Below are 9,609 nucleotides of genomic sequence, written 5' to 3'. Positions count from 1 at the left end.
TATTTTTAAATAAATTCACTGGCCAGGTCCCTCAGGAGATTTGTTGAATCTGTAAACTCACATCCTTCAGTTCTGGGGAATTCCCTTGAATTAGTTCTCTGTCTTTTCCTCGTCTACATTTATTACTTTTCTCTCTTTCTGGATGTCTTACGATTAAGATGTTGGACCTTCCAGACCGATCTAAACTTTTCTTCTTTTCTCTCCTATTTTCTACTTCTTTAGCTTCACATTCCTTTTTTTCTGGTACATTTTCTCAGCCTCTCTCCCAAAACTTCTATTGAATTTTTGGGTTTTGCTACAATAGCTTTAATTTGTTTTCTTCTGATTTCAAAAGTTCTTTTTCTATTGCTTCCTGTTCTTAATCATGAATGCAACACCTTCTGTTTTGTTTTTGTGCACTTCAATGATTTTTTAAAAATAACGTGTTGCTTGCTCTTGCTGCCCTGGGTCTTCACTGCTGCATTCAGGCCACTCTCTCCTTGGAAGGTGGGGCTTCTCACTAACGCGGCACCTTTGCTGCGGAGCATGGGTTCGAAGCACCCAGGCTTCAGTAGTTGCAGCTCAAGGGCTCAGTAGCTGTGGGCTATGGACTCAGTTGCCCCATGGTGTGTGGGATCTTTCTGGACCAGGGATCAAACCTGCGTCCCCTGCACTGGCAGCTGGATTCCTATCCACTGCACCACCAGGGAAGTCCTAATGACTTTCAAAGAAATTTGTCTCTTTCCTTTGTTGTCTCTCTTCCTCTAAGGGTACTTTATCTGCTTGGTTTGTCCCCTGTTCTTCCGTGCTTCATGCTTTCCTTACCTATCCACCGACCCTCACCTGTTCTTTCATAATTAGTAAGGCTCTCAGAGGTTGACTGCAAACTCTGTGTGGTGGGAGAGAGTTTTCAACCTACAGTTAATATTTTTTTAACTCTACAAATGATAGACTCCTGGCATATCTGTTGGACACTGGAGTTGTTGGTAATGGAGAGAGGGAAACAGATAATAATATCCTTTTATTCCCCTTCTGAGCTTGAAACCAACTGAGGCATGCAAACGGGGATCAGAATGAGAGCTTTATTGCTGATAATGTGATCAGAGAAGTGGCTTTCGACACATCCCCTAGTGAGAACAATTCACACCCCTTCTAACTAACACAGGAAATCCAGGTTTCCTCCGAACAGGCAGAGCATGCCTGTAAATTTCACCACACAGTGGAGAGTAAACCTTACCGTACTTGCTCAGAAGAATGTCTGAAAGATCTGTATGCTGATGCCCTGCTTGTTTCCATTCAGTCCTTCTGGGGCTCAAAAACTTATTTTGGTGAATTAATTCTTGCTTTAATCTCCTTGGAATAATACGTGAAACTGTGCTTCTGTAGTTTAAGACAGGATACAGTCCCCAACCCCCACCCCAAGGCTAAAATTTGAGCTTCCCACCCTTTTCAGAACAGAAGCGTCAATCTCCATATTTTATTTCAATCCACAAGGTCATCCCTTGTGCCCGTGCCTCAGTGTTCTTAGCTAAAGTACGAAGACATTAGAGTTTTGGAGTTCAATAAACCTCCCTACCCAAATTTGAAGCCAAATAACAAATAAGACATAGGAGATAAAAACAAAAAGTGAAGATTAAAATGTCAATATTTTACTGATTAAGTTGATTGAAAAATGTGGATCTGAGGCCCCTTGGCTTAACTGGCATCATTCCCTGGGTAAATTAGTCAAATTTATTCAAGCTGGCACTGAAACAGATGGGCGGCCACAGGCTCCACATAGTGACCAGCAGACGAGTGTGCCCTCTATGTGAGCAGTGAGATCTGCCAGGACCCCCTGCTGTCCAAAGCAGGGCCAAGCACACCCAGCCCCTTCTCTTAGCCACAGCAGTTAGCTCAGCCATCTCCCATTTGGAGGAGAACTCATGGGAGCAGAGAGAAGCCAGAAGTGGTTGTTCAGTCTCTAAGTCCTATCTGACTCTTTGCAGCCTCATAGACGGAGCACACCAGGCTCCTCTGTCCTTCACCATCTCCTGGAGTTTGCTCAAATTCATGCCGTTGAGTCCGTGATGCCATCCAACCATCTCATCCTCTGTGGTCCCCTTCTCCTCCTGCCTTCAATCTTTCCCAGCATCAGGGTCTTTTCCAGTGAGTCAGTTCTTCACATCAGGTGGCTAAAGTATTGGAATTTAAGCTTCAGCAATGAATGTTCAGGGTTGATTACCTTTAGGATTGACTGGTTGGATCTTCTTGCAGTCCAAGGGACTCTCAAGAGTCTTCTCCAGCACCAAGTTTGAAAGCATCAGTTCTTTGGTGCTCAGCATTCTTTATGGTCCAGTTGTCACATCCGTACATGACTGCTGGAAAAATGATAGCTTTGATTATATGGACCCTTGTCAGCAAAGTGGTGTTTCTGCTTTTTAATACACTGTGTAGGTTTGTCATAAAAAACTCAACATTCAAAAAACTAAGATCATGGCGTCGGGTCCATCACTTCATGGCAAATAGATGGGGAAACAGTGGAAACAGTGACAGACTTTATTTTCTTGGGCTCCAAAATCACTGCAGATGGTGACTGCAGCCATGAAATTAAAAGACACTTGCTCCTTAGAAGAAAAGCTATGACCAACCTAGACTGTATATTAAAAAGCAGAGACATTACTTTGCCAACAAAGGTTCATCTAGTCAAAGTATGGTTTTTCCAGTAGTCATGTGTGGATGTGAGAGTTGGACCATAAAGAAAGCTGAGCGCTGAAGAATTGATGCTTTTGAACTGTGGTGTTGGAGAAGACTCTTGAGAGTCCCTTGGACTGCAAGGAGATCCAACCAGTCCATCTTAAAGGAGATCAATCCTGAATATTCATTGGAAGGACTGATGCTGAAGCTGAAGCTCCAATACTTTGGCCACCTGATGACTGACTCATTGGAAAAGACCCTGATTCTGGGAAAGATTAAAGGCAAGAGGAGAAGAGGACCACAGAGGATGAGATGGTTGGATGGCATCACCAACTAAATGGACATGAGTTTGAGTAAGCTCTGGGAGTTGGTGAACACAGAAGCCTGGCGTGCTGCAGTCCATGGAGTTGCAAAGAGTTGGACGTGACTGAGTGACTGGTCTGAACTGAGGTTTGTCATAACTTTCCTACCAAAGAGCAAGTGGCTTTTAATTTTATAGCTACAGTCACCATCCATAGTGATTTTAGAGCCCAAGAAAATAAAATCGGTCACGTTTCCACTTCTTTTCTATCTATTTGCCATGAAATGAGGGATTGGAGGCCATTATCTTAATTTTTTTAATGTTGAGTTTCAAGCCAACTTTTTCACTCTCCTCTTTCACCTGCATCGAGAGGCTCTTTAGTTCCTGTTTACTTTCTGGCATTCGTATGGTATCACCTGCCTATCTGAGGTTGTTGATATTTCTCCTGGAAATCTTGATTCCATCTTGTGGTTCATCCAGCCTGGCATTTTGCATGATGTCCCATTCAGGTATGACCTAAATCAAATCCCTTATGATTATACAGTGGAAGTGAGAAATAGATTTAAGGGCCTAGATCTGGTAGATAGAGTACCTGATGAACTATGGAATGAGGTTCATGACATTGTACAGGAGACAGGGATCAAGACCATCCCCATGGAAAAGAAATGCAAAAAAGCAAAATGGCTGTCTGGGGAGGCCTTACAAATAGCTGTGAAAAGAAGAGAAGTGAAAAGCAAAGGAGAAAAGGAAAGATATAAGCATCTGTATGCAGAGTTCCAAAGAATGGCAAGAAGACATAAGAAAGCCTTCTTCAGCAATCAACGCAAAGAAACAGAGGAAAACAACAGAATGGGAAACTAGAGATCTCTTCAAGAAAATTAGAGATACCAAGGGAACATTTCATGCAAAGATGGGCTCGATAAAGGACAGAAATGGTATGGACCTCACAGAAGCAGAAGATATTAAGAAGAGGTGGCAAGAATACACGGAAAACTGTACAAAAAAGATCTCCATGACCCAGATAATCATGATGATGTGATCACTCATCTAAAGCCAGACATCTTGGAAAGTGAAGTCAAGTGGGCCAAAAGCATCACTACGAACAAAGCTAGTGGAGGTGATGGAATTCCAGTTGAGCTATTTCAAATCCTGAAAGATGATGCTGTGAAAGTGCTGCACTCAATATGCCAGCAAATTTGGAAAACTCAGCAGTGGCCACAGGACTGGAAAAGGTCAGTTTTCATTCCAATTCCAGAGAAAGGCACTGCCAAAGAATGCTCAAACTACCGCACAATTGAACTCATCTCACACGCTAGTAAAGTAATGCTCAAAATTCTCCAAGCCAGGCTTCAGCAGTACGTGAACCATGAACTCCCTGGTGTTCAAGCTGGTTTTAGAAAAGGCAGAGGAACTAGAGATCAAATTGCCAGCATCCGCTGGATCATGGAAAAAGCAAGAAAGTTCCAGAAAAACATCTATTTCTGCTTTATTGACTATGCCAAAGCCTTTGACTGTGTGGATCACAATAAACTGTGGAAAATTCTTCAAGAAATGGGAATACCAGACCACCTGACCTGCCTCTTGAGAAACCTGTATGCAGGTCAGGAAGCAACAGTTAGAACTGGACATGGAACAACAGACTGGTTCCAAATAGGAAAAGGAATACGTCAAGGCTGTATATTGTCACCCTGCTTATTTAACTTCTATGCAGAGTACATCATGAGAAACTCTGGGTTGGAAGAAGCACAAGCTGGAATCAAGATTGCCAGGAGAAATATCAATCACCTCAGATGTGCAGATGACACCACCCTTATGGCGGAAAGTGAAGAGGAACTAAAAAGCCTCTTGATGAAAGGAAGGAGGAGAGCGAAAAAGTTGGCTTAAAGCTCAACATTCAGAAAACAAAGATCATGGCATCCGGTCCCATCACTTCATGGGAAATAGATGGGGAAACAGTGGAAACAGTGTCAGACTTTCTTTTTCTGGGCTCCAAAATTACTGAAGATGGTGATTGCAGCCATGAAATTAAAAGACACTTACTCCTTGGAAGGAAAGTTATGACCAACCTAGATAGTATATTCAAAAGCAGAGACATTACTTTGCCGACTAAGGTCCGTCTAATCAAGGCTATGGTTTTTCCTGTGGTCATGTATGGATGTGAGAGTTGGACTGTGAAGAAGGCTGAGCACTGAAGAATCGATGTTTTTGAACTGTGGTGTTGGAGAAGAGTCTTGAGAGTCCCTTGGACTGCAAGGAGATCCAACCAGTCCATTCTGAAAGAGATCAGGCCTGGGATTTCTTTGGAAGGAATGATTCTAAAGCTGAAGCTCCAGTACTTTGGCCACCTCATGTGAAGAGTTGACTCATTGGAAAAGACTCTGATGCTGGGAGGGATTGAGGGCAGGAGGAAAAGGGGACGACAGAGGATGAGATGGCTGGATGGCATCACGCACTCTATGGACATGAGTCTGAGTGAACTCCGGGAGATGGTGATGAACAGGGAGGCCTGGCGTGCTGCGATTCATGGGGTCACAAAGAGTCGGACACGACTGAGTGACTGAACTGAACTGAACTCTGCATATAGGGAAAATAAGCAAGGTGGCAATATATAGCCTTGTCATACTCCTTTCCCAAGGTTAAGCCAGTCTGTTATTCTATGTCTGGTTCTAATTGTTGCTTCTTGACTTGCATACAGATTTCTCAGGAGACAAATAAAGTGGTGTGGTACTCCCAGAATACCAGAGGGAGAAGAGGGAAGCCAGAAGTATTCTCCTATACTTTCCGTCTGGGGTGTAGTATGGAAATACTCTTACCTGTGAGAGACGTGAGGAGTAAGGAATAAGTATTTACTCTGAACAGAAATCTTGGATTTTCCCAAATGACATTACATATGGAAACCATATAATTTAATCTCCAAACTGGGACATGTCTGGTGATTGATTGGGACCCCTATCAATAATTATTCCAGGAATGTGAGCATAAACTGGGCTTCCCCAGCAGCTCAGAGGTAAAGAATCCACCTGAAATGGAGGGGACACAGGAGGTGTGGTTTCTATCCCTGGGTGGGGAAGATCCCCTGCAGGAGGGCATGGCAACCCACTCCAATATTCTTGCCTGGGAAATCCCATGGACGGAGGAGCCTGGCTATGGTCCATGAGGTCGCAGAGTCAGATACAACTGAAGTGACTGAGCATGCACATAGCATAAACTAGAATCACCCAGGGCAACCAGGAGGAAAAGTCACTGCACTTAGAGTGAATGTGGGGATTCTCAGGGGATCTCATCTCTCTGGACTCACATTATTCCATTTTCTCAAGTAGTTGCTAATGGATAGTCACTCTTCCCCTGACCCTCTCCCTGAAAAGCTGCTGCGTGGCTCACAGGATCTTAGTTCCCAGCCCAGGGATTGACCAGTATCTCCTGCAGGGGAAACCCAGAATCCTAACTAACCACTGGATCACCAGGAAATTCCATGGATAGTCACACTTCTGTGGCCTTTTCCTCTATATATTCCTTAGTCATCTCATAAGGAGGACAGAAAGAGAGAAAAAGTAAAATGTGTTCCAGTCATTTCAACTATAATAGGCATTGTAAAATAAGTGTTTGTTGAGTGAATAAGTATGCAAATAAAATTTTTAAATGTACTTGACAAAATTCTTTTCTGTGGAGGTAGAGTCTCTATTAACTGAAGGGAAATGACAAATGAAAGGAAGAGAGAAAGAGAATGCTCACTGAGAAAATGTGACTTATTTAGCTTTGTTCTAAATTTATGTGGATCCTGGTCCTGTCTCTCATAAAAAGTTATGCTCATCTAGCCAGAAAGTCACCAAAAGCCTATTTTCGGATGTAAAAAGAGAAACAATCTCCAGAAGGTTATTTACTAATAATATGCTCTACAGTTGGGGGGGATTTTTATTTTCATTTTTTATTTCCTGTTTCTTATCTTATGTTCTCAGATCGAGGCCATTCCTGGGCCAGAAGAGCATGTCTTAGCACAATCTGCCTCCTGCCATTTATCAAAACGTTGTCTTGACTCTTTTCAGTTAATCAAAACCAGGAGGTAAAATTTCAGGAAAATACTGAACTGTGTTTCTCACGTCAAGAGTAGTGACTTTGTGTGATCAGAGGTGGTATTGGTATTAATACAGAAAGAAACGTTTGGACTTTGGTCAGTGGTATGCAAGTTAAGGACTTTTAAAAGGATGCCAATGTAGATATCAACTTATACTCTTGAAAATATAATATGATACAATACACATATGCCAGGATTGTTGATAACAATAACAAAGTTGATCAACTTCAACCCCAAACAACTGTTTTAGTATTGAACTTGTTTTGTTTTTCACTGAATAGGAGGAGGTGAATTTAAGGTTTCCATTTGTGGTTTCCAAAAAAGAAAGCAATTTGGCAGGGAGAGTTTCTCACTAAGGGCAAACAAATCATGCTGTGCCATGAACCTGGTTTCCTTCTTGTCCATGGTGATTATCATATGTCAGCTGGGTGCCTGATCTATCGGTCAGCGAAGTTTCGTGATGAGCCGCTGCGACCTGGCAAACACTGAAGCAAACTGTTCTATTCTTTTCGGCTTAAGCCATTTGGGGAGCGAATGGCCAGTTTTCTGTGGGAAAATAGAGTTCCATCTTCCTTTCAGAGAATCTCGGATGGATAGATGGAACAGAGGGAAAAGGATGATGGTTAACTTTCCTTGAATGTGTATTTTCTTGCCAGCACCATTAAAAGTACCTTACATTTCACTTATTTCTCATAACTCTGCCATTTTATAAAAGAAAAATCTGGGCTTGGAAAGATTAAGCCTCTTTACCAGGGTCATACAGCTGGTAATCAGTAGATGTGGGCTTTAAACTTTGGTTTGTTTGGATTTGAAGACCGAGTTCCTAGCTGCTTCTCCACATCGCCTTACCTCCATACCTAGGAAATGCCATCGAATCACTTTCTGCTTCTCTCTGTTTGTGGAGTTGCTACCAAATCCTGTTAATCTCCCGTTAGGTCTTAGACTGATCTGTCTGTCCCTAATTCCGGTACACCTCCTTACCCCATGTTGGGGTCATATCACATTCCCACACGGTCTGCGTGTTTTTGCAGTCTCCCCTCTCAATCCATTTTATACATCACAGTCAGATCAATCTCCCTTTATTCTCAGTTCCTTTTTTCAAATCTTTTGGCAGCAGGCCATGCAGGATCTTAGTTCCCAGACAAGGGATTGAACCCTTACACCCTGCATTGGAAGCTCAGAGTCTTAACCACTGGACTACAGGGAGGTTCCCCCTTCATCACCATTTTTAACATCTGTTCTACCAGTGTAGAGGGCTTCCCAGGTGGCGCTCGTGGTAAAGAACCCAGCTGCCAGTCCAGGAGATGTGAGATTTGGGTTCAATCCCTTGGTCCCTAGGGGAGGACATAGCAATCCACTCTAGATTCTTGCCTGGAGAATCCTCTGGACAGAGGACTGCCTGGCGGGCTGTAGTCCATAGAGTCACGACGAGTGGGACACGGCTGAAGTGACTTAGCATGCATGCAGGCATGCTGTTGGTGCTTTGCTTCGTTGTGTATAGATTCCATCGTTGAGGGGTCTAGCAGGCAAGAGTATTGGAGTGGGTTGCCATTTCCTTCTGCAGAGGATCTTCCCGACCCAGGGATCGAACCTGGGTCTCCTGCATTGCAGGCAGACGCTTTACCATCTGAGCCACCAGGGAAATCCAGTCGTAGGGTTAGCTCAGTGTATTTACACAACTACAGGCCCAGCATTGGGAGGAGAGTCACCATCTTGGCTGTGAGTACTTGGGTCTTGCCTGGTGATTTGCTGGAATGAGTGCAGGGAAGGAAGGGGTTGACAGCACCGATTAGATTCGACAGTTGGCGAGGGACTCCCTGTCTGGAAGATTGTAGTCTCTGTGCAGCGCCCGATTTGAGTCTGAACCCTGTAAGGAAGAGGGAGGAATTGAGTGGGGCGGACTGAGCGCCATCTAGTGGGGGGAGGCTGCAAAGTGTAAACGAGAGCTGACTGTGACGGGCAATCTGATGCTACAGGAAAAAAGACGGGCAGTTGGTGGTGAATGAGAGGAAAGGTGGGCACTGCCAGTAGCTCAGGGGGCTGTGGACTGATGGGGGAGAGTGGCAAGAGGAGGATCACCCTCGTCTTCAATGCAAAGAGAAGGAATAGGATAAAAATCATTTACTTTCTTTATCTAGGACCCCACCATGATCCCCAGCTTTTAGAGTAAAACAATAGTTATAAATAAAATTTTAAGAAAAAAGAACAGGTATGCCTGCTATCGGTTTGGGTCGTATCAGTTTAAACAGTCAGTTGTATCTCTTCTTTTTCTTTTTTTTTGGCTGCACCCACACAGTTTGCAGGATCTTAGTTCCCCAACAAGGGATGGAACCTGGGCCCTTTGCAGTGAGAAGGCACAGTCCTAACCACCGGACCTCTAGGGAATTCCCTGATTTATCTTTCAAACAAGAATCCAAAAATGTTTTGTGTGTCTACATTTCAAATTTTAAAAAGAGAGTTCAGTTCAGTCAGTCAGTCGTGCTAACTTTTGCAACCCCATGGACTGCAGCAAGCCAGGCCTCCCTGTCCATCCTCAACTCCTGGAGCTTGCTCAAACTCATGTCCGTTGAGTTGGCAATGCCAT

The 9,609-nt window shown here is 43.7% G+C and overlaps 1 non-coding gene across 1 annotated transcript; it reads right to left on the bottom strand.

The window, feature by feature from the left end:
* Positions 1 to 8,595: 8,595 nt before the first annotated feature.
* Positions 8,596 to 8,667, bottom strand: TRNAC-GCA (transfer RNA cysteine (anticodon GCA)). Its single transcript has one exon. It is a non-coding gene; the product is annotated as a tRNA-Cys (tRNA).
* Positions 8,668 to 9,609: the final 942 nt, after the last annotated feature.

This window comes from Ovis canadensis, chromosome 23 (assembly GCF_042477335.2).
Source record: "Ovis canadensis isolate MfBH-ARS-UI-01 breed Bighorn chromosome 23, ARS-UI_OviCan_v2, whole genome shotgun sequence".
Classification (NCBI taxonomy): domain Eukaryota; kingdom Metazoa; phylum Chordata; class Mammalia; order Artiodactyla; family Bovidae; genus Ovis; species Ovis canadensis.
Note: the sequence above shows the minus strand (reverse complement) of the source record. Positions and strands in the feature narration are given on the sequence as shown.